Source organism: Nycticebus coucang, chromosome 2 (assembly GCF_027406575.1).
Source record: "Nycticebus coucang isolate mNycCou1 chromosome 2, mNycCou1.pri, whole genome shotgun sequence".
Taxonomy (NCBI): domain Eukaryota; kingdom Metazoa; phylum Chordata; class Mammalia; order Primates; family Lorisidae; genus Nycticebus; species Nycticebus coucang.
In genome coordinates, this window is record NC_069781.1 from 125,793,271 (window position 1) to 125,816,999 (window position 23,729).

The 23,729-nt window shown below is 38.6% G+C and overlaps 1 non-coding gene across 1 annotated transcript; it reads right to left on the minus strand.

Annotated features, from left to right (window-relative positions):
• Positions 1–404: 404 nt before the first annotated feature.
• LOC128580002 (U6 spliceosomal RNA) lies at positions 405–511 on the minus strand. The gene has a single exon (XR_008378367.1). It is a non-coding gene; the product is annotated as a U6 spliceosomal RNA (small nuclear RNA).
• Between the last annotated feature and the right edge of the window lie 23,218 nt (positions 512–23,729).

Below are 23,729 nucleotides of genomic sequence, written 5' to 3' on the forward strand. Positions count from 1 at the left end.
TTCTGGTTATCAAACCTTTATCGGAGGTATAACTTGCAAATATTTTCTCCCATTCTCAGGGCTGTCTGCTTGCTTTGTTTACTATGTTCTTGGCTGTGCAGAAGCTTTTAAGTTTGATCAGGTCCCAGTAATGTATTTTTGATACTGCTTCAATTGCCTGGGGAGTCCTCCTCATAAAATATTCACCCAGGCTGATTCCTTCAAGAGTTTCCCCTGCACTTTCTTCAAGTATTTTTATAGTTCCATGTCTTAAGTTTAAATCTTTTATCCAGTGAGAGTCTATCTTAGTTAACGGTGAAAGGTGTGGGCCTAGTTTCAGTCTTTTACAGATCACTAGCCAGTTCACCCACCACCATTTGTTAAATAGGGAATCTTTTTCCCACTGAATTTTTTTTTTTTTTTTTTTTAATATGGAACGCTTCACGAATTTGTGTGTCATCCTTGCGCAGGGGCCATGCTAATCTTCTCTGTATCGTTCCAATTTTAGTATATGTGCTGCCAAAGCGATCACCCCACTGAATGTTTTTAATTGGCTTGTCAAAGATCAAATAACAGTAAGTAGCTGGATTCATCTCTTGGTTCTCTATTCTGTTCCAGACATCTACTTCTCTGTTTTTGTGCCAGTACCATGCTGTTTTGATCACTATCGATTTATAGTACAGTCTCAGGTCTGGTAGCGTGATTTCTCCTTTCTTTTTATTTCTAAGTAACGTTTTGGCTATTAGAGGTTTTTTCTGATTCCATAGAAAATGAAGTATTATTTTTTCAAGATCTTTAAAATATGACAATGGAGCTTTTATAGGAATTGCATTAAAATTATATATTGCTTGGGGTAGTATAGACATTTTAACAATGTTGATTCTTCCCAGCCATGAGCATGGTATGTTTTTCCATTTGCTAACATCTTCAGCTATTTCTTTTCTTAAAATTTCATAGTTCTCTTTATAGAGATCTTTCACATCCTTTGTTAGATAAACTCCCAAATATTTCATCTTCTTTGGCACTACTGTGAAAGGAATAGAGTTCTTGACTGTTTTTTTTGGCTTGGCTATTGTTGGTATATATAAAGGTTACAGATTTATGGGTATGATTTTGTCGCCTGAGGCATTGCTGTAATCCTTGATCACTTCTAAAAGTTTTGTAGTAGAATCCCTAGTGTTTTCTAGATATACGATCATGTCATCTGTGAAGAGTGAAAGTTTGATCTCTTCTGACTCTATGCAGATACCCTTGATCGCCTTTTCTTCCCTAATTGCAATGGCTAAAACTACCATTACAATGTTAAAGAGCAATGGAGACAGTGGCAACCTTGCCTGGTTCCTGATCTAAGTGGAAATGATTTTAATTTAGCTCCCTTCAATACGATATTGGCTGTGGGTTTGCTGTAGATGGCCTCTATTAGTTTAAGAAATGTCCCTTCTATACCAATTTTTTTAAGTTTTCTGATCATGAAGGGATGCTAGATATTATCAAAAGCATTTTCTGCATCAATTGAGAGAATTATATGGTGTTTATTTTTTAGTTTGTTTATGTGCTGAATTATATTTATAGATTTACATATACTGAACCAGCCTTGAGACCCTGGGATAAATCCCACTTGGTCATGGTGTATAATTTTTTTGATGTGTTGTTGGATTCTTTTTTTATGATCTTATTGAGTATTTTTGCATTAATAGTCATTAGTCATATTGGTCTATAATTTTCTTTTCTTGTTGGGTTTTTCCCTGGTTTAGGGATCAAGGTAACTTTTGCTTCATGGAATGTATTGGGTAGTATTCCTTCTTTTTCTATATTTTGCAAGAGGTTTAGTAATATAGGTACTAGTTCTTCTTTAAAGGTTTGGTAGAATTCTGACGTAAAGCCATCTGGTCCTGGGCTTTTCTTTTTAGGGAGATTTTGTATAGTTGATGCTATTTCAGAACTTGATATAGGCCTGTTCAACATTTCCACTTTGTTCTGGCTAAGTCTTGGTAGGTGGCGTATTTCCTAGTATTGGTCAATTTCTTTCAGATTTTCATATTTCTGAGAGTAAAGTTTCTTATAATATTCGTTAAGGATTTTTTGAATTTCTGAGGGGTCTGTTGTTATTTCCTTGTTACCATTTCTGATTGATGAAATTAGAGATTTTACTCTTTTTTTCCTGGTTAGGTTGGCCAAAGGTTTATCTATTTTATTAACCTTTTCAAAAAACCAACTTTTGGATTTATTGATCTGTTGTATAATTCTTTTGTTTTCGATTCCCTTTAATTCTGCTCTGATTTTGGTTATTTCTTTTCTTCTGCTGGGTTTGGGGTTAGAATGTTCTTCCTTCTCCAGTTGCTTGAGATTTCCCATTAAATTATTAACTTCCTCTCTTTCTGTTTTCTTGAGGAAGGTTTGCAGTGGTATAAATTTCCTTTGCAGTATCCCATAGGTTCTGATAATTCATGTCTTGATTGTTGTTTTGTTCCAAAAATTTGGTGATTTCCTTCTTAATCTCGTCTATAACCCATCTATCCTTCATCATAAGGTTATTTAGCTTCCATGTTCTTGTATGGGTATGCAGGTTCCTGTTGTTATTGAATTCAACTTTTATTCCATGATTGTCTGAGAAGATGCAAGGAATAATTTCTATTTTTTTAAATTTGCTGAGGTTAGATTTGTGGCCTAGGATGTGTTTGAATTTGGAGTATGTTCTGTGGGCTGATGATTATTATACCAATAATAAAAAGTAAATACAAGTTACCTTGAGCACCTCTTGTAATTGCAGAAGTCAAAGGTGACTTGAATATTACAAATTTATAATATTTTTTTCCTTTTTTAAAATGTGTACACATTTTGGGGGCTCTCTGTGTGTGGATATGCATGCATATATATGGGTTATTATGAAAGATTTGAGATACACCAAAATCAAGAAACATGAAATCTGTGCAGACGGAAACAAATAAAGCCCTCTCAGCAATTTCAATAAGCTGAGCTAGTTGAAACTTAGAGGGGTGAATCAGAAAGGATGCTGTTGACTGTGTTTCTTGGAAATGAAATAATGAGCCATAACATGGTCTATCTCTATACTTTCATAGTGACCAGGTATATTGAGTCAGGTTCTCACTCTGTCGCCCAGGCTGGAGTGCAGTGGCCTCTTTATTATTCACTACATCTCAAACTCCCGGGTTCCACCAATTCTCCCACCTCAGCCTCCCAAGTAGCTGGGGATACAGATGTGTGCGACCATGCCCAACTAATTTTTTAAAATTTGAGTAGACAAAATCTCACTATGTTGTTCAGTCTGGCTTCAAAGGATGCTCCACCCCTCACTTCTCTAAACCTGGGATTACAGGCATAAACCAGCACACCGTGACAATAATATTCTTTTGCTTTCTAAAGCATGGAGTGTGACAGAGAAGGGAACTCAGTTTTTGTACACTTTTTGAGAAAACAGGATCAAAATTGATTGTAAGTGCTCAAACTGCGAATAGATGAAAGAGATGTTTTACACTATTTCTACCTTAGCCATAATACTGAAGAAGGTGAATTTTAAAATCCCCTTCAACTGTACTAATCCATGATTCTACTTTTCACCCCAACTATATCAGTTCAGGGTCAAGGACAGTGTTTATTATGCTACTTTCTTAACTCCATGGAATAAATGTACATTAACTTAATAAGGAAGTGAAAAGATGGAGAAGTCAAAGATAAAATAACCAGTTTAAACTGGTGTTAAAATGCCTTTACATCCCAGAAGAGTTTCTTTATCAAAAGACCTGGAAGACAATAAAATAGAGCTAGTTATATCTACAAACTATGACTATTGCTGATTTTGTTTTGTGTTAGTAATATTTTGATAAGTACGTATAACTGAGGAGTGTGATTGTAAGGTAATATGTTAGATGATTTCAAAATGAAGAGAGGTTTTAGAAGAAACAGGTGTTTCCTTCTACCACTTCCAGAGCAGAATTACAATTCTTTGATTTGATTAGGAAAGAGCAGAGTGGCATATAAGAGATACAGGGGTGTCGTTGAGACACTAAAATTAGTTTGGTGGTGAGTATGCCAGTGGCTATGGCACATTTCTTTGAACTAATTATTGTATCTTAATTTTGAAAGATATGTAAATGCTGAAAATAAGTCAAAATTAGGCAGCACCAAATAGTTACTGGAGCTATGGAAGTTGGCAGAACACAAATTCAAGCCTTAGAAAGTGTGAACTAAAATAATATCACAAGACTTCCCCCTAAGAGCTGACAAACTAGATACCCTCAGGGCCAAAGGGATCCCCTAAAACTGAGCTGCTATCCATGAGAAAGGAGATAAGACAAGTCTCATCATGTCCCCTCACTCCTTGGTGATGTGCTTTGTGACGTATTAACTGGCCTCATGGCATGCAAGACACACTTGTGGGTCCTCCATAGACACAACAAACCTAAGGGCATGCAAGACACACCTGCGGGTCCTCCATATACACAAAAAACCTAAGGATATGCAAGATGCACCTGCGGATCCTCCATAGTCACAACTTAACTAAGAGTATGCAAGACACACCTGCGGGTCCTCCATACACACAAGAAACCTAAGGGCATGCAAGACGCACCTTCGGGTCCTCCATATAAACAGCAAACTACTTTAAGTGACTAATGGACTCTTATCTTAGCTCAAGCCTTCCCTTTTTGCTGACTAGGAGTCAGGTTTGTTAGAGCCTAACACTTTTAGCCAATTGTCAATTGAAGAATCTTTAAAACCACCTATAACCTGTGGGATCTGCTTGGAGATGTGTCACCTTCTCATGTCAAATCAATGCATGTCGTACCTGTATTAATTTGTGACTTTACCTGTAATTCCTTTCTCATTAAAATGTATAAAACAAAACTATAACCCAATCACAGTGAGTAAACATGCTCAAAGCTTCTTGGGCATGACTCTGGGTCGTGGTCCTCAAATTTGCTCAGAATAAACCTCTTTGAAATTATTTCACAGAGTATGGCTTATGGCTTCTTTTCCATTGACAGAAGAAGTAGCCAGTGGGCACATGGGTGCAGCATCAGTCCCAGCACTGGGACATGTGTTTAGGAGACCGGAGAGGGTTGCTTCCAAAAACAGAAATGCAGAGGGTGAAAGAGAGGGAGAAATAGCTTTTTGATTTCTGTCCTGGGTCTCATGCTTGGGCTCACCCTAAGAGTGGGAGATTTTATCTACTCCTGTTGAAAGCCACTTCTTAGCTGGTTTGGCAGGAAACAAGATGTGCTTCTGGAGCTCACAGGGTGATTCTGAGGTGTGGCCTCTCAAGGAATGCTAAAGAAAGACAGAGGCAGCCAGTGTTCACTGGATTGATCGATCCACTGTTGTATAATAACTTGCACAGTCTTTGCGCCAGTTACTAAGACTGAGACTGAACTCTTAGAATTTCTGGAATGTCTTTGTTATTCATGATAACCCCCCTAGACCAGACCTGAGTTTATGCTAATGAAGGGATTGAAGTGACATACTTTGAGCACCTGAATGCTTTAGGGCAGTGGTTCTCGATCTGTGGGTCACGACCCACAGGAACTGTATTAAAGGGCCGTGGCATTAGAAAGGTTGAGAACCACTGCTTTAGGGTGAGGGCTGGCCAGGTCAAAAAAAACAAAAATGTCATTGGATGGTTGGGCTTTAAGCCACCTGATATCATCAGCCTGACTGCCTGAACTCTAGAGAAGCCAGCCTGAAAATTGAGCTCAATCATGAACCTGATGGTTAAATCAGGTGCTCCCATGGAATGAAAGCCAAAGAAAGACTTTGGACTGCAGAGGTCAGGTGTGCTCCCCTGGTTAACAGTCACCCATCAGTGTGCTGGGAGGGTGAGGCATCGTGAGAACCTGGTGCTTCCCGGCTGGAAATGTGCATCTCTTCACTTGGCTGGTCTTGATTTGTATCAGTTATGACAAAACTGTAATTATAAGTCTGGTTCTTTCCTGAGCACTGTGAGTCATTCCAGGACAGTTCGAGCTTCAAGGGTACTGGAAATCCCCCAGTTTTTAAGTCAGTTGGTCAGAAGTGTGTGCATCCTGGGAACTTCTGAGCTTGAGGTTTGTGCCTGAATGAGGGCAATCTTAGGAGGGATTCTGCCCCGAACTTATGAAAGTTGACTCATCTCCCAATAGTTGGCATCAGAATTGTATTGTACCTAGGAAATAGAAGACTCATTTCAGTATAAACTTGCAATGGTGAATGCACACTGTGGGCAGGGGGTGGTCTGGCACTGAGGAGCATGTAGTGAGAATAAGATGGGGTCCATCAGGCTGGGGCCAATCCCATTCAGCTCGTCTGGTTGGTTGAGGCCCTGCGTGTCTCCCATTCTTGTTGTTTCGTAAATTCAGCTTTAACCTGAAGGTGTACATCTGAGTGGTTTAGGGTGATTGATTTAAGAGATTAACTTTTGAATTAGAATGTCCTTGTACGGGTCATGGGTTTTGTCAGTTGTTTATTATAGGTCATGGGTAATGGCAATTACTGTTAAGTGTTCATTACTATTGTTTAAGGGTTAGTACAGTTCTTGCTTTGAACTTTTATGTATAAAACTGTGGTTTTAGAAATGGAAGAACAGAACGGTCTTAGAGAGGTTGTTGGGGGACCTAACTCAGCCCTACATACTGAACCCCCTCTCTTAAGACAAATGAGTCAAAAGGATCTGGTTAGCCCACCTCAAAGATTGTGCCAAAAGACCCTACTTTTCCATAGGCTGTTGAATTTTCCCACCTCCTAGTCCCCATATAAAAGGGGTCTCTGACTGCCCCCAGGTCCAGACACCACCTTTGTACTGCCCAGGAGGCACCCTCCCCTTTCAATAAACCTGGTCTGAACAGCTCCACTCCAGTCTTCTCTCTGGGTGCCTCTGCTCTCGCCTTTCATGGGCTACTCTCACTGTTCTCCAGAATTGCTGGCCTTCTGATAACAAAGATTGGTGACTTATCCCCATGAACCCTCTTCCTCCAGTAACAGCACTCTGGTCTAGGTCTGTGGCTCTGGTGAGAGGCAGACCATGTTTCATTTCGGCTCAGTGAGCTTGTACCAGTCGTGGGCCTTCTTTTCACAGGTTTAGCATGTATTAAATGGAAATAGTAAAAGTAACATCCTCCTAGGGTTATTATAAAACTTAAATCATTATAAATAAGGCCCTTACAAGAATAACTGGCACACAAAATCCTGTCATGACTACTGTAAAATAACATTTAATGGTTCTTTATACCCAAATAACGTAACATTTAAAAAGTATAATCTAGAGAGTAACATTTCAGTTCTCCATAAGTGATTTTATTCCAATGGTTAAGACAGTCATGATGAAAGTAATATAATAAATGGCAGATGCCATCTCTACATAAAATTATTTGTATATTTAGAGATATGCATACTAATTTTTTAGAGCTATATATACTAATTATTTAATAGGATTTTTGTTATGTTACTGAAGTTTCAGTGATGTAAATTTTTGTCTTGGGTGTAACATCCTCTCCTTGGTGCAGGCTGAACTCTAAAACGGAAGCACCCACTCCAGAGAAAACAGGGTAAACAGGAGATGGGCAATCACATCTAATCTGGGATAGCTGTGCTGATTTATGTTCTGTGCTTATTTAATTTTATTTTTTTAAATCAACATTGAGAAGGAAAAGTTGAGATATTAATTACCCGTTTACTGCCAAATAGCGGAAAATGTAATTTATAGCCTACTTGCGGGGGAAAAAAATTCCGTGTGCTTAATTTAAGAACTCAAATTATTCCAATAACATTTTGAATTTGATTATTCATTTAATTGAAATGGTGTTCCTTCAATCAGAATTGCTTCTGAGCTTCCAACATCAGCAATAGTTAACTACGAGCTCTCCGTGAAAAGAATAGAGGGTGGAAGTCACAGATAAAATGTGTGGGAAATAAGTGTACTTGGCAAATTGCATTTACCTTTAAGAAATAGTCAAATTCATTAGCAGTGTTAATTTTTCAACCCACGTGTTGTTTCAGTATAGAAAAGGTTCCTGGGCCAAGAAGGTTCAGCTGCATTGTCAGCCAATAAGCAGAGAACAAGATTAGGTCCACCGATCTTTGTTATCAGAAGGCCAGCAATTCTGGAGAACATTGAGAGTATCCTCTGTAAGACTGTTCTAGTCTTTCATTTCCAAAACCCGTTTTATACATTAAAGTTCAAAGCAAAAACCATGTGAATCCTTATCTTAAACAATGATAATTAACCCTTACCTTAAACAATAATTGGCATAGCTCATGACCCACAATAAACAATAATTGACAGAACCCATGATCCAAAAAAACTTTTCTAATTCAAAAGTTAATCTCCTAAATCAATTGCTCTCAACTACTCAAGATATACACTTTTAGATTAAAGCTGAATTTGCAAAACAACAAGGATTGGAGCCATGAGGTGAAGGTTATATAGGACCTAGACCCACCGGATCAGCTGAGGCACGTTGGCTCTAGCCTGCTTGACTCCACGTCATTTTCACTACATGTGCTCTCAAAAGGAATTATGAAGGTAAGCTACCCATGGAATACCTGAAAATGATAATTAAAAAGAGAACCCTTCTATACAAGGAGTTCTGAGGCAACTGAGGATTGCATATATAGAAGTTAGCCTTCAGATTCAAATTTAGGGGAATAGAAGAAGTTTAGTATCCCAGAGATGGGAGGCTCTGCCTCAGAGAGTGCAACCCTCTCTTCCTCCTGCCATAGTGTTGTCTCATGGCTGGCTTTTGTAGGGGATAAGGGGAACTTGCCCTTTCCCCCTGAAAGTTTGCAGAAAGATCAACTCACAATTAAGGGAAGAAAGGATTTATTTACTATGTGACCTGGAGAAATTAGTGAAGGAGCTAAGGAAATTTCACCCAATTTCCCAAAGGAGTTCAGACATCTTTATACAGGCCTTTCATAGGCGAGGGGGAAATTGAGGAATATAGGGGCCTAAATGGCTGCTAAGGAGGTTGCCAGGGAGGACAACTGGGTGGGGGAGAAATCAATTGACTTGTAGATTAACCTGGAAGACAGGTGTTTATGACCAAATGATTTGGGCCAAATTTACCTATATTCCTGATCCTCATTCCTGAAAAATTTTTAGGTAAACAGGGAGTCAGTTATCCCCTTTAATCTTCTGATCAGGCCAGGCTAGTTTATACAGATAGAGGGAAAGCCTCCTCCAGTGATTCTTGACCTTGTGTGGCCTTCAATTTAAAATGCTCTTTATACCATCGACTCCTATTTCAGAGTGAAATTTCCTTAGTTCCTTCTTTATTCAAGCCAGGATCTGAACTCCAAAACCTTCACAATGAAAAAAGACAGCAGGTATAGTCTGGGAATCACTAAGGGCTGTAATAATTTCTTAAATAGTTGTAAGAATTTATTTTTTTATCATCATTAAGGCACAATTTTCTTTTTTTGTGTGTGTGTGTGGTTTTTGGCCGGGGCTGGGTTTGAACCCGCCACCTCCGGCATATGGGACCGGCGCCCTACTCCTTGAGCCACAGGCGCTGCCCAAGGCACAATTTTCAAATTCCAAAATTGGCAGGTTTTAAGTTTACATCTGGTGAATGTAACTGTGAATTGAACTGTCATATGCCCACCATCACAGTCAAGTTCCAGAACATTTCCATCCCCCACAGGAGAGCTTCTTCATGCTCTTTGCATTAATTCCTGCCTTTGAATTCTAGACATGGGCAACCACCAAGATTACACCTAACAGTTCTGACTTTCCCAGAATTTCACATGAGGGATTATACATTATTTGTGACATTTGATTTGATTTTTTTTTACTTGATACTGAATATCTTGAGATTCATTCATGAATAATACACATGAAATATACTTATGAAATTCATTCTGTGAAATAATTAAGTTATTATTTTTGGGGGGTAAACATTGAGAAGTTAGATGGCTGTGTCATGTACATTGAAGTTTAACTTTGTAAGATTCTGCCACATTGTTTTCCAAAGTTGCAGTACCATTTTGCAATCCCATTGGAAATGTATGAGAATTCTAATTTCTTCATATGTTTGTCATCACTTATTTTTGACAGATTTTTGAATTTTAGCCATCCTAATGGTGTGTGAAAGCATTTTATTATGGTTTGTAATTTGTATTACTCTGATAACTAGTGGTTTTGAGTGTGTTTTCATGTTTATTGCCATTTTTATATACTTATATGAAATGTTTACACAAATCATTTGCCTATTTTTTAATTAGATTGTTTTATTGTTTTCTCAACTTTATTTTTGAAAAAGGGCAAATGATTTTAATTATAAAGTCATCATCATCTTTATCATTATTATTATTGTTTTCACTTTTGGGGTTCATGCTTTTTGTATCCTGTTTATGAAATCTTGGTCTAATCCAAAATCATAGGTTTTATTCTATTTTTTCTTCTGGCATTTTTTAACTATTAAAGTATCACCTATGATCCTTTTTTATTTGTGATCTGGGAAGTATTGAAATTGATTTTTCCCATAAAGAGTTATTTTGGCATAATTTTTCTTTTTTTTTTATTTTTCTTTTTTTTTTTTTCATTTTTTTTTTTTTTGTAGAGACAGAGTCTCACTACTTTATGGCCCTCTGTAGAGTGCCTTGGCATCAAACAGCTCACAGCAACATCCAACTCCTGGGCTTAAGTGATCCTCCTGCCTCAGCCTCCCGAGTAGCTGGGACTACAGGCGCCCTCCACAACGCCCAGCTATTTTTTGGTTGCAGTTTGGCCGGGGCCGGGTTTGAACCCGCCACCCTTGGTATATGGGGCCGGCGCCTTACCAACTGAGCCACAGGCGCAGCCGGGCATAATTTTTCTAAAAGGTACCTTTCCCCTATAGAATTACCTTGGCATCTTTGTCAAAAATTAATTGTTACAATTCAAGTTTTCTGGTCTATAAATCTGGTATATCTCTCCATTAATTTCTTTTTGCAGTGTTTTATAATTTCCTGTGTATGTATCTTGCAAATCTTTTATTAAGTTATTTTAATTTTCCAATGCCATTCTAAGTGGAGTTGTTTTTAAAATTTCATTTTTTCCTTGGTCATTTCTAGTATACAAAACTATTATTTAAATTTTGTTTTGTTTATTTTCGTATATACATCTTGTAACTTCAACTTCATTAAATATACTTTTATTTCTAGCAGTTTGTTTTTTAGATTCCTTAGGATTTGCAGATTCCTGCAAACTGTTATAACATCTACAACTAAAGATAGTTTTATTTTTCCCTTTCAAAGCAACATTTTTTTCTTATCTTTTTTTTTGTGGCTAATAATTCAGAACAATATTGATGCTAAGAATAGACATTGTCACATTGTTTATTGATCCAAGACAGAAAACATTGATCTTTTGGTTCACTGTCAAGTATGATTTAACTCTAGTTTTCTTATATACTTTTTGCTCAGGTTGAGAAGTTTTCTTCTATGTTTAGTTTTCTATATTTGTTTTCCCCAGTAACGAGTGTTTTATCATGTCAAATGATGGTTTTCTTCATCTAGTTGAATGGTTGTATAGTTTTCTCTTTTATTCTTTAACACAAGGAGTTACACTGATTAGCTTCTCAAATGTTGACACAATTTTGCATTGCTAGGATATGAGGTATCATCCTTTTCATAAATTGTTGGATTTAATTTGCTAATACTCTGTTAATGATTTTTCTGTCTACACTCAGAAACAATGTCTTTTTCTCACTGAGGTTCTATAGCTCTAGTAAAATGGCATGGAAATCATCCCTTCTCTATTTTCCCAAAGAATTTTTGTAAAATCAGTGTTATTCCTTCTCTAAGTATTTAATAGAATTTACCAATAGGGATAGATATCTAGATTTAGATATAGAGTTTTATAGTAGTTATGTAGTGAAGGATTGCGTATTCAGATAAGGATCTATCCTTTGACCTTGTCTTATGGGAAGTGATTTCTAAGCCTGGGAATGTTCTGCCTAGTAAGAGTGGCATTATTTTTCTGAGGTTCCTGGGGCACACCAATAGTCAAACAATGTAATTTATGTCTGGGCTTTGAGCAACCTGGTATCAGCTCCACCTCTATAAATGATGGAGATTGAAGGTCAAGCACATGCATCGTTTACGACATCTATGTGACTGAGCCTAACAAAAACCCAGGATGACAAGGCTTGGGTAGGCATCCCTGATTTGGTAATATTTCCTATATATTGACAGACATAATTTCTGGGTCCACTGGCAGAGGACAACTTAAAGCTTTGCTCTTTGGAACTTCTTGTACTCTGCTCCCTGGGTCTCTTCCCTTGGCTGACTTTTCATCTGCATCTTTTTACTGTAATAAACCATTACCATGAGTATAACACTTCTTTAAGTTCTGTGAGAACTTCTAGTAAATTATTAAAACTGTGTGTGGGTGTGAGGGCCCTCAAACTTACAATTGGTTTCAAAGTAAGGATACTTTGGGGGATTTCCCCAGCACTTTGCAGTGGGAAAAAGAAATCAGTTTTTTTTTTATTTCTTTCTGAGTCAGTTAATTCTTTCTTTCTTTCTTTCTTTTTTTTTTTACAGAGTCTCAAGCTGTTGTCCTGGGTAGAATGTCATATCTTACAGTAACTTCTAACTCTTGGGCTCAAGTGATCCTCTTGACTCAGTTTTTTTCTTTCTAGTAGAGACAGGGTCTTTCTTTTGCTCAGGCTGGTTTTGATCCTGTGAGCTCAACCAATCCACCTGCCTCGGCCTTCCAGAGTGCTAGGATGACAGGCGTGAGCCACCATCTCCAGCCTTAGATTTTGTGTTTAAAGACGATATGTAGTTTATGTTGATTGTCAAATTTATTAGTATGAAGTTGTTCATAGTATTTCCTTATTCATTTAATACTGGATGATCTGCAATGATGTTCCTTGTTTTATTCAAAAATTTTATAAGTTTATTTCTCTTTTCCCCCTTTAAATCAGTTTTTTAAAAATTAGTTTGTTTTAATGTTTTTATTTATTTTTTTAAAAAAACATTTGTAAAGAAAGAACCAACTTTGGATTTCATAATTTTTCTATTATGTCTTCACTTTCTATTTCATTAATGTCTGCTCCTATATTTTCTTTTTTCACATACTTTGTATTTAATTTGTTTTTACGTAATAATTTATAATTGAAAACTCAGATAATTGGATTTAGATCTTTATTAACACAAACAATAAAGCTATACAATTTCCTCTAAGTGCTTCATTAGGTGCAGCTCTCACATTTTGACATACTGTATAATCACTCAAAATATTTTCTGTTTCTCTTAGAATTTCTTCTCTAATTATAGAACATCCTAGACTTTCTTTTTTTCATATATTATTGGGATTATATTCTCTGATTTTCATATATTTTGTGTTTTTTTTTCCTGTATTATTTTTAGTATTTATTTCTGGTATAAATACCAATCTTTTCTAATTTAGTGAGATTTGTCTTATTGTGTATCATTTGTCTTCTTGGTAAACATCCTATACACCCTTGGAAAGAATGTGTATCCTGTAGGTTTTTGGTATTCCATAAGTTTTCAAGTCAAAGTAGTTGATAGCATAGCTCAGCTCCTTTGTTGATTTTTGTATAGGTCTTTCTTCAGTTGCATTAGTCAAGGTGTTCAATTGCAATTATAGAATTGTTTACTTCTCTCTTTTATTTTGACTAATTTTAGTCAAATAAGTCATCTAAGCTATAAGATGCAAAAACATTTATAAATCACCCCTTTCTTGATTAATTGACCCTTTTAACGTTATGAAATCTCTCTCATCTCTAGTAATGCTTTATGTCTTATAATGCATTTAGCTTATAGTAACGCAGCCACTTTGGCCTTCTTACTTACCTCATCTGCACGATCTAGCTGCCATTTACTTTTAGTCTATTTATACTTGAAGCGTGGCTCTTGTAGGTAGCTTATATTCTGACTATAGTATTTTTTATTGCTTATTTATCTCTGAAGCCATTTCTTGTCATTTTTTCACTTATAGTGAGTGTATATAATTTTACTGAAGTGAGAATAGTTACATATGCTGCTTTTAAAATGCTTGCCTGGTGGTTCCAGTATCTAGGTCATCTTGAAGTCAGTTTCAGTTGATTTCTTTTTTATTTCCTGCAAACAATTTCTGTTTTCCTGGTTCTTCATATGTAAAATTCTTTGAAATTGCTTTTTTAGAAATATGAGTATTAAGATGTGGAGATTCTAGGTTTCTTACTTTCCTCTGATGAGTGTTGTTTCTCTGATGAATGTTGTTGCTTTGGCAGGGAGTTATTATAATTTGGTTGGGCTTGAAATAAAAACACCCTTTTGGGCATTAGCTCTGGTCTCTGCTCAAATGTTCTGATTTTATCTGTGCTGCCTTCTGTCTGTTCCCCTGATGCGTGTTTTAGGGTCATTTGTAAATGTGAATAGACAGAATTTGAGCATTTCATTTTGGTTCTTTCCATTTTATGAATCTCTCAATCTCTGTGGTAGTCACAGATCCCTGGTTTCAAATTTATGGTTCACCAGGTAGGAACCCATTGCCACAAAAGTTGAAAAAATGAGAACCTCATTTAATTCCCCTCCTCAGAGTATGCACTCTATTCGCTGCTTTTTCTGTTACATAAGAGTTTTATACCCAATTTCTGCATATGAGTCAATCTGCATATAAGCGCCTACTCTGGTATTACTATAAGTAGACTATAATAGTGTACAGCAGCAGTAATTTTCACTTAACTGTTTCTTCTCCTTCATCTGAAGTTTGGGACTATGGGAGCCACTATGTAACCTTTTCTGTGCCTCTAGGATTTCCCAATCCCTGCTCTCAGCCCTTTCCTTGGTTTCCTGTAACATTTGTTCCTATGTCTATTATAAAATTTAAAGCATGAGATTTTCTTGCATACCTGTCTCCTCCCCAAGACTATACGCAGTGACTGTTCATCTTTCACTTCTGTCTATTTTGTGTATTTGATAAAAAGATCTCTTGTTGCACTAAATATGGTGAACGATGTGGCTGCTTCTCCTCTAAAACAATATTAAAAGGCTGGCTAAATATCGTATTGCCCAACTAAAAAGTTAATCTTGTCTGCAGTCCATTCCATCCTGCATGTACCCAGTCTCATCTGAATATTGTACTGTTCGTTTATTGCCTCTATGTAGGATTGTGAGATCTAGTGACATTTCACCTTGACTCTCTTCTGCCTCCAGCATCTGATCCTGCCCACTTCTTCAGCCTCTGTCTATTTGCAGCGCCAGCCAATGGTTTCTTGTAAGAAAAGCATGCAGCCTTCAAAACCTATGTTTAATCTACTACAAAATGCTGTTTTAGGGGCCCGTATTCTGGTGGTCCATGAACTTACATTTTCTTGATTTGGAAGAATAAGTATTTTTGTACACAACAACAACAACAACAACAAAGAGGCCTGATTCCATTAGTTTTGATGCGTGTGTGTATATATAAAATGAGCTTAGTATTAAAAAATAAGATCTTGTCTTAAATTTGGGTTGCTGTTCTAAATGGTTGGCTAATATACCTGTTTCCTTTCTCCAATAAAATGGTCATTTTTTTTTTTATATATAATTTTCCCCCCTGGAGGCTTAAGCACAAATTCCTATGAAACTAAATGCAAGGATCTCATCCTAAATGAACATGCACACACACAACACATACATAGGTTTACAGTGTAATTTTTCCAATAAACGGAGCCATTGTCATTTTAGCATTTTAAATGGAACACCAGAAATTTTTTCTTTTTATAATTGTATTTCTTGAACCTCTGCATATTTTGTACATGAGATCCACTAAAAAACATTGTAAACTTAAGCAAAGAACATTAATCTGTGTTTTTATCCAGGACAAATGAATTCTGTGACGAAGGACCTAAAGGAGACGTACTCTTTCTAGTCACTTATGCTGGAAAACTCTTTAGGGCAGGTTTTTATCCTTGGTCACTGAAGATAGCAAATGTTACTGTAGCATTTGACACAATATTTTTACATGTTGTTCTCTTTTAAGGGTCCTAAATGATGTTTACCTATATGGCTAGCCCCATTGCTCATTCTAAATTCCCTTCTGTGCTGAGATAATTTCTTATCGTAATGCCCCTTTCAGCAGTAAAGGGGTAAAAAGGCCTGATTGAGCTGTGAAAGGCTGCCACATAGCCAGTAAGTATGAAGCTACAGTTAAAATATCCCTGTAAATGAGTTTCAGTGTCTGGCTTTTCAATGGGAGCTCTTGGGTTTTTCTATCTCAGCACTTCATTATGGAAGGGGACGGAATGTAGGACTTTTTCTCTTTTTACCTCTGTTCTAACCACACTGAGAATTAGGCTTTCAGAAGAGGTTCTCATTTTGATGCTAAAAGGCCCTAATATTTTGCCTGACAAATTAAAAGTGGAAGAAACAGAAGTGAGTGGCCTGTGTGTGAAGAGCTTCTACCTCCTGTGTGTGTCGGGAAAAACTGGAGAGGCCCAGCCAGGCCTGCCCGCCCCCACCCGAGCACCCCACCCCGTTCACAGTCACAGGGTTTGAGTGGCAGCTGGGAACAAGGCACTCACTGTTTGCTGGCTGCCCATCTTGCATTATTAGGTAAAATAAAAGTCCTTTTTCTCCAAGAAACTTTTATAATAAAACAATTCTCATTCACAAGTCAAAGGCAAGAAAAAAGAGCCCAGTGTAAAATGCTGTAAACTGGCACATTGTTTTCACTCATTTTCTCACTATTCACAGCCGAAAGGGGAAGAAGATGAGAAGGCAAGGAAGGGGCAAGTGAAGGCATCTTTTGGCAGAAATGTCTGATCACTGCCACCGAGTCCCCCAATCATGCTCCACACTTGAGCAGTGCTGGGTACACTCTCAAGCCCTCCCCTGCCTCAGCAACTATTCTTTCCCCCAACTCCTTCCGCTGCACCTGATAAGACAGTGCAAATGCCTAGTCCAGTCTCCTGACGGAGACAATCTGCCCAATTCACAGATTGGTTTTACAGATATCAGCCCATAATATACTGGATGATCCATGGTGTTATTTAAAAAAATCTAGCTGAATGTGCTGGCCTTATAATTTACAAGTAGCATTATTTTGCATTTGCCTGTGACACGTCAAGGTAGAGAAAAGTTAAGCAATATTGAAGTATCTACGAACAATGGTTAAAATCCCCCGGCCCCCACGCACACACACAGATATTCCTGTCCTGTTACTGCCTGGTCTAAATTTCTGTCTTGGTCATGGCAAGATGTATTTGCCAACAGCAACGTTCTTATTGCCAGGACCTTTCTGTTCCATAAAGGAGCTGGTCACCAAAGACGACTCTGATGAGCAGCCATAGACTTTCTTTATGTCCCAGACTTGAACTTTGTTGTCCTTTTTCTTTCTTTGTAGTTTTTGGCTGGGGCCAGGTTTGAACCCACCACGTCCAGTATATGGGGCCGTCACTCTTCTCCTTGAGCCACAGGCGCCGCCCTGTTGTCCTGTTTTATTAGTTTCTGTTTTTTTGTGTGTGTATGTATGTGTGTCTGTTTTTCCAGTTTTCTTTTTCTTTTTTTCTTACTTTTTTGTTGTTGTTGTTGTTTCAGGTTAATTAAAGGTACAAAGAATTAGGTTACAGTGTTTGCATTTGTTAAACAAAGCCCCTCTTACAATTGTGTCCTATCCCTGAGAGGGGTGCCAAACACCCTAACATTGTGCCCATTAAGTTAGAGCACACTCATCTCCCTACCCCAACTGATCTGAGTTTTCCTCTTATGTGAGCATCAATTAGACCATCTCCTGGCTTCATATTAGAATTGAGTACACTAGTTTCTTGCTTCTCCATTCTTGTGATACAATAATGCATTCCAACTCTATCCAGGTTAATAAAAAAGATGTAAAGTCTCCATCTTTTTAATGGCTTAATAGTATTTCATGGTCTGCATAGGCCACAGCTTGTTAATCCATTCCTGGATTCATGGACATTTAGGTTGTTTTCACGTTTTGGTGATGGTAAATTGAGCTGTGATAAAAGAGTCTAGCGTGAATGTCCTTATGGCAAAATGATATTTTTTTTCTTCTGGGTAGATGCCTAGTCATGGGATTGCAGGGTCAAATGGGAGACATAATGAGAGTGGGATTGCAGGGTCAAATCTAATTTGAATTCTTTGATGATTCTCCATACTTCTTCCAAAGAGGCTGTATGAGTTTGCAGTCCCACAAACGGTGTGAAAGTGTTCCTTTCTCTCCACATCTGCAGCAGCATCTGCAGTTTTGGATCTGTGATGTGGGCTTATCTTCCTGGTTAGGTGATGTCTCAAGGTGGGTTTGATTCGTGTTTCCCTGACAGTTAGGGATGATGAGCATTTCTTCGTATGCTTGTTAGCCATTCCTCTGTCTTCCTCAGAGAAGGTTCTATTCGTGTTTCTTGCCCAGCAATAGACAGGATTGTTAATTCTTTTTCGGTCGATTAATTTGAGTTCTCTATAGATCCTAGTTATCAAGTTTTTGTCTGATTCATAATATTCAGATACCTTTTCCCATTCTGAAACTCATCTATTTGCTTCGATTGTGTCCTTCACTGTGTAGAAGCTTTGACATTTTCCCTTTGTTTTTGTTGTTGCAATAGCCACGGAAGTCGTCTTCACAAAATCTTTCCCCAGTCTGACACCTTCAAGAGTATTTCCCACACTTCCTTCTAGGATTTTTTTCTCTTTTTTTGAGATAGAATCTCACTCTGTTGCCCAGGCTAGAGTGCCATAGCCTCATAGCTCACAGCAACCTCAAATTCTTGGCCTCAAGAAATCCTCTAGCTTCAGCCTCCCTAGTAACTGGGACTACAGATACCCACCACAACGCCTGACTAGTTTTTCTATTTTTAGTAGAGACAGGGTTTCACTTGTGCTCAGGCACTCCTGAGCTCAAGCACTCCACCTGCCTCAGCCTCCCACAGTGCTAGGATTATAGGATTAAAGGTGTGAGCTGTCATGCCTAACCCAGATCTAAACTTTGTATGTGGTTTAGGCCCTGGCTATGGGCTACTGGGGCCCCTCTCATCAACTCACAGCTCATCTTTTGCAGTGGAGCTGGGGCTGCTTTATGATAGCCAGCTGTTAAATAATCAGGAATTCTGTTACTGATTGTTAAACCAATGACTACTTTAAATCAGTTATGGTGAGAATATTTACACCACAGAAATTGGCAAATGCCAGGGGATTTCATTTAATATTATTGTTAATTTATTTTCTTATTTTCTTTACAGAGAGTTGGTTTGCTAGGATACTACTGCTTCATGTAAATAACCTAGAAGAAATTGGTGAGATTCTGGGGGTGAGAAAATCATTGTTTATTGCTGATATAGTTAACTTTCTAGGCATTCTTCTGACTGTCATGTTCTATTAAGCCTCCAATGACTATCTTCAGTCTTATGACTGATGCTGGCCGTTATATAGACATCACTTATTGTGAGTAGCCCTTGTGATCCTGAACTTGGTTCTGCTATTGCCTGCCACCTTACCTTATCCCACAAGTTTTTCTATCTCCAGGTTTTTCTATCTCCAGGTTACTTGCTACAAGTATCTCCAGGTTACTTGCTTCTCTAATCAAAATTAAAATTCCACTTAGTGCCAATGCTGAGCAAAGGACATCACCCAAGTACTTTTCCCTACTGTCATTTCCATGTTAAGCACAACAGATTTGAAACGGAACTATTCTGCATGGAGGTAAGTACAGAAAAGACTTCACTCCAACAGTTATTGAGCACCTATGATGTACAGCATAAGGAATACAGATAGAATCATTTTTAAATCTTCACCAGTTCAATTGAAGAGTAATGTAGATGTTTAATGACCATTTATTGGGATCTAGATGAAGTTCACACCACATCTCACAACAAAACATTTTTAAGAACATTTTTGATATTTTTCCCAACTATTTTATGCCAAATGTCCAAATCATTCTCACCTTCCCACTCTTTCTGTGCCTTTTTGCACTCCTCCTCCTTCCCCAGCCTTTTAAATCCACTTGTCTCTCATCTCTTCCTTGGTTTTTCCACCACAGTATGTTCTTCTCTTCCTCATATTTTCTCATTTGACAACATAAACTCCCAGGGGTTATCAAACCTTCCGTTGCAGAGGTTGGCCCAAAGCCAGTAGGTATAAGAGTTTTCTCTTCAAGACCAGGAAGAGAGTCTTTGTAAATAGTTATGATTTTGTTTCCAGAAATAGTTTTTTGTCTATGATTTTTTATGTTTTGCCTTTTATTATAATAATGTTGGTTGCTCTTCCATGACCATAATTTTACATTTATTGAAATCCAAAGCAATCAATACCCCATCTTTATAGCCTAGTGGAGAACTTTTATGTTCTGTATACCATATATATCTATGTGTGTGCATGTGTGCATATGCGTGCGTATGTGTATATGTTGAATGGAAATAATGCAGAGATGTCCCCAAACTCAGCCATTTGTATTGGGTCTATTTAACTCCATCATATTTATACCATAATTAACTAAGATATATTTTTCAGATACACAGATAACTGTATAGTGTTAGTGTTGTAAGAAAAATATCTGAAAAGAAAATATGACCAGATTTTGCCATATTTGGAAATAATGCAATGTTTTTATTGCCCTAGTGAGAGTGATTATGCACATATATGTCCAATATAATTAACATGGGGAACAGAGAAAAGGTAGGTGAGAAATGGTTTTCTGCAAGAAAGCTCGTAACAAAATGCAGTGGTATTATGGGTCTGACTGGGTTAGGTGCAGGATACTGTCCTGGGTAAGTGGCCATTGCTCAAGCCTGACTACTGCTTATGGGCAGAGTTGCTGTGAGATTTTAATTCACTACAGGGAACTTGTGGGTAGGAGTGATGCAGTTCCCACATAGGAAGATGGATTGCATTCATTCAATCCCTATAGCCTGAAAAATACTTCCTATTTATTTTATTCAGGAGCTTGTTGTAACATATCCCAGAGTTGCTTAGTCATTTTTTTCCACTAGTGAAAAGTCTAATTTCTTTTTCCATTTTTTATTCTTCTATGTAATTCACTCAATCCCCACAATAGTCTTAACATCCACTGTATTTGACTCTCCAAGTTCTTATGTGGTTTCATCATCAGTGCTTGTTTTATTCTAGAGAATGGCCAACTAAAGAGTTCCTCCCTTTGGGGCACCTACTTGTTTTGTGTTTGAGTGATAAAAGTTTTCCTGATTCTCCAATCATTATTGAACAGTTAAAAAAAATTGACTTACCTTTTGGATTTTAATGACTCTGACATACTTCAGTTGCCATCTTACTAGTACAAATCAAGTGTAGGGGGCACATTTCCCAGAATTGAAAATTTACTATTTGACTTTTCTTTCAGATTCAGAATGAGAGGAATTACTATAAGTCAATAAAAACTTTTTGCCATTTACCAGTCAGCTTAAACCAAAGCGGTAGATAGTTCACATATCAACCATTCAACGCTTCATTTGGTATATGTGTTTGTTTTGCAAATTAGTAAAAAAAACCACACATTTTGAAAGCATTTTCATGAATGTATAGGTCTCTCTGTATGTATATTGCATGTGTGTGCATGCCTTCTCAGTGTTAGACATCTTGAACTTTTATTTCGTGAACTGAATATCCTCAAGTGACTGCTTTCTCATCAATACTGCCTGACATTTTTTTTCTGCCAAATTCACATCAGAGGGAATTCAATATTATCATTATAATCACTTTTTAAAAAAATTGTTTTTAAGTTCAGCTGGTTACAGACAACTTAAACACTCTCCCTCCCTAATTTATTTCTGTAGAATATTAATATATAAGTTTTTCAGGAGTACCCAAGACCACCCTAAAGCTTTACAACATTATTAAGGAACTCAAAGGATTTAGAAAAATATATATATTATACTCATGGTTATAATTTATTGTAGCTAAAGGATGCAAACTAAAATCAGCAGAGGAGAGGATAGGGCCAAGATGGTAGCCTAGAAACAATAGCCAGCAGAAAGCTGCTCTCATAGAGAGGACTGATCCCACGGATACCCACCTTTGAACTGATTGTCTATGTGAGAGCATGGGGAAGTCACTGAGGGAGGCAGGAGTGATGACAAGAAGATAGAAGTGGGAGGAGCTGATCAGAAGGAGCAGAGGTATTTAAGGCAATTTCTACACACCTGTAGGAAAGGGACAGAAGAGGGACTCCTGGGCTTCATGCCCCTCTGGAGGATACTGCAACCAAAGCGGCTGGAGGGCCCCTCCAGTGCAACAGGCCCGTGCTCTGCAGCAGGCCCCTCCACAGTGGCAGGCCCCTCCACGGCAGCAGGCCTGTACATGGCAGCAGGCCTCCAAGCTCGAAGCTTTGCAGCTGTTGCTTCATAGTGAAGGAATGGATGACATGTGGCTGGCACCACTGACATCCCAGCTCCAGAATGCTTCTTTTGCCCAAGAGTCAGATATGAAACTACCACCTCCCCCTTCTCCCTGCAGGGAGTTTGGTGGGGTAAGAGAGGGGAAAATCAAAGTGCTTGTGTGTGCTCCGTGAGCAGGTGGCATCCACTCCTGCTGCTGCAGCCACTGGAGAAACTGGACAGAGGAGACTCTGGGCCTGGGGCTTGTTCTCTGGCCTGGTCAATCCTGCTCAACTGCACTTCCCAAAGGAAGCAGGTGTGGGTACCTCCCATAACCCTGGGAGTCCGCTGCCCACTGTCAGGTCAGCTGGATGCAGCTGCGGCTGCTGCCACCCAGCAAGCCTCCAGTGGGGGAAAGTCAGCAGAGTTACTACTTATGCCTCTGGGTGGACTTCACGCAGCTGACCTGAGCCATCCTGCACAGGTAACCTGCCCACTGGTGCATCCTGCCACCCTGGCCCACATGCATGAGAACATGCCCTGTGGACCTGCTCCATCTGGTTTAAGAGCTCAGCCCTGTTAAATCCACTCTGTCCTGGGCTCCCACTCTGCTCCGCATATGATCTGTGACCCACTGGCCTGCTCCACACTGGGGGCCTGATTCTCCCCATAGCCCATTCTGCCCTGTGGGCCTGCTCCGCCCTGCAGAACTTGCTCTGCCTTGTGGACCCACTACAACATGCACGTGCACTGTCCCCTGGGCATGCCTCTCAGCACCCATATGCCCAGCACCTTGGCTGTCCAGTTGGCACACATGTCACAGCACCTGACAGATCTCGTCCATCCCCTGCACATCCTTCCCTGCCAGCCAGCCCCACCTCATGTGTGCACCTTACACAGGGAGCTGGCCCTGTCATAGCAGCCTGGTGACAATGACAGGAGTGCGGGAGACACACAGAAGAGCAGCAGTGTTAAGGGCTCAAAGTGCATCTGCCCTTCTGCCTGGTCCAGCCTCAGAGGAAGGATTCCCGTCTTCACCAAGCAGCAGAGGCCCCAGCAGAGGAGAACGGGTGCACTGTGTCTGCTGCCTTTTAAGAGGGCTGAAGAGAGACTGAGGGTGTCTACCCCATGGGGTTTGAGAAATCAGCGGAGGCATCTAGCTGTATCAGCATTGTGACTAACATCTCATACCCCAGAAGACCACCTGTTGCCCAGACAATATTCAACAAGACATACACACTGCTTTGTTTTCGGTTGTTTTTTATTTTGTTTTTTGTTGTTGTTTGTTTTTTGTTTTTTATTTTGATGTTGCTGCTGTTATTTTGTTTTTTAATTTCAACCTATTCCATACAGATTTTTACTTTTTTTCTCCCGTTTTCTAGTATAAATACAATTTCCCATTGCTGCCTTTTCCAATAACTAGAACTTCACTTTTGCTAGTGTCTCTACCCCTATTATTTGGTTTTTCACCCAATTTTATCCCATAAAGTTTTCTGTTTCCTTGTTTTG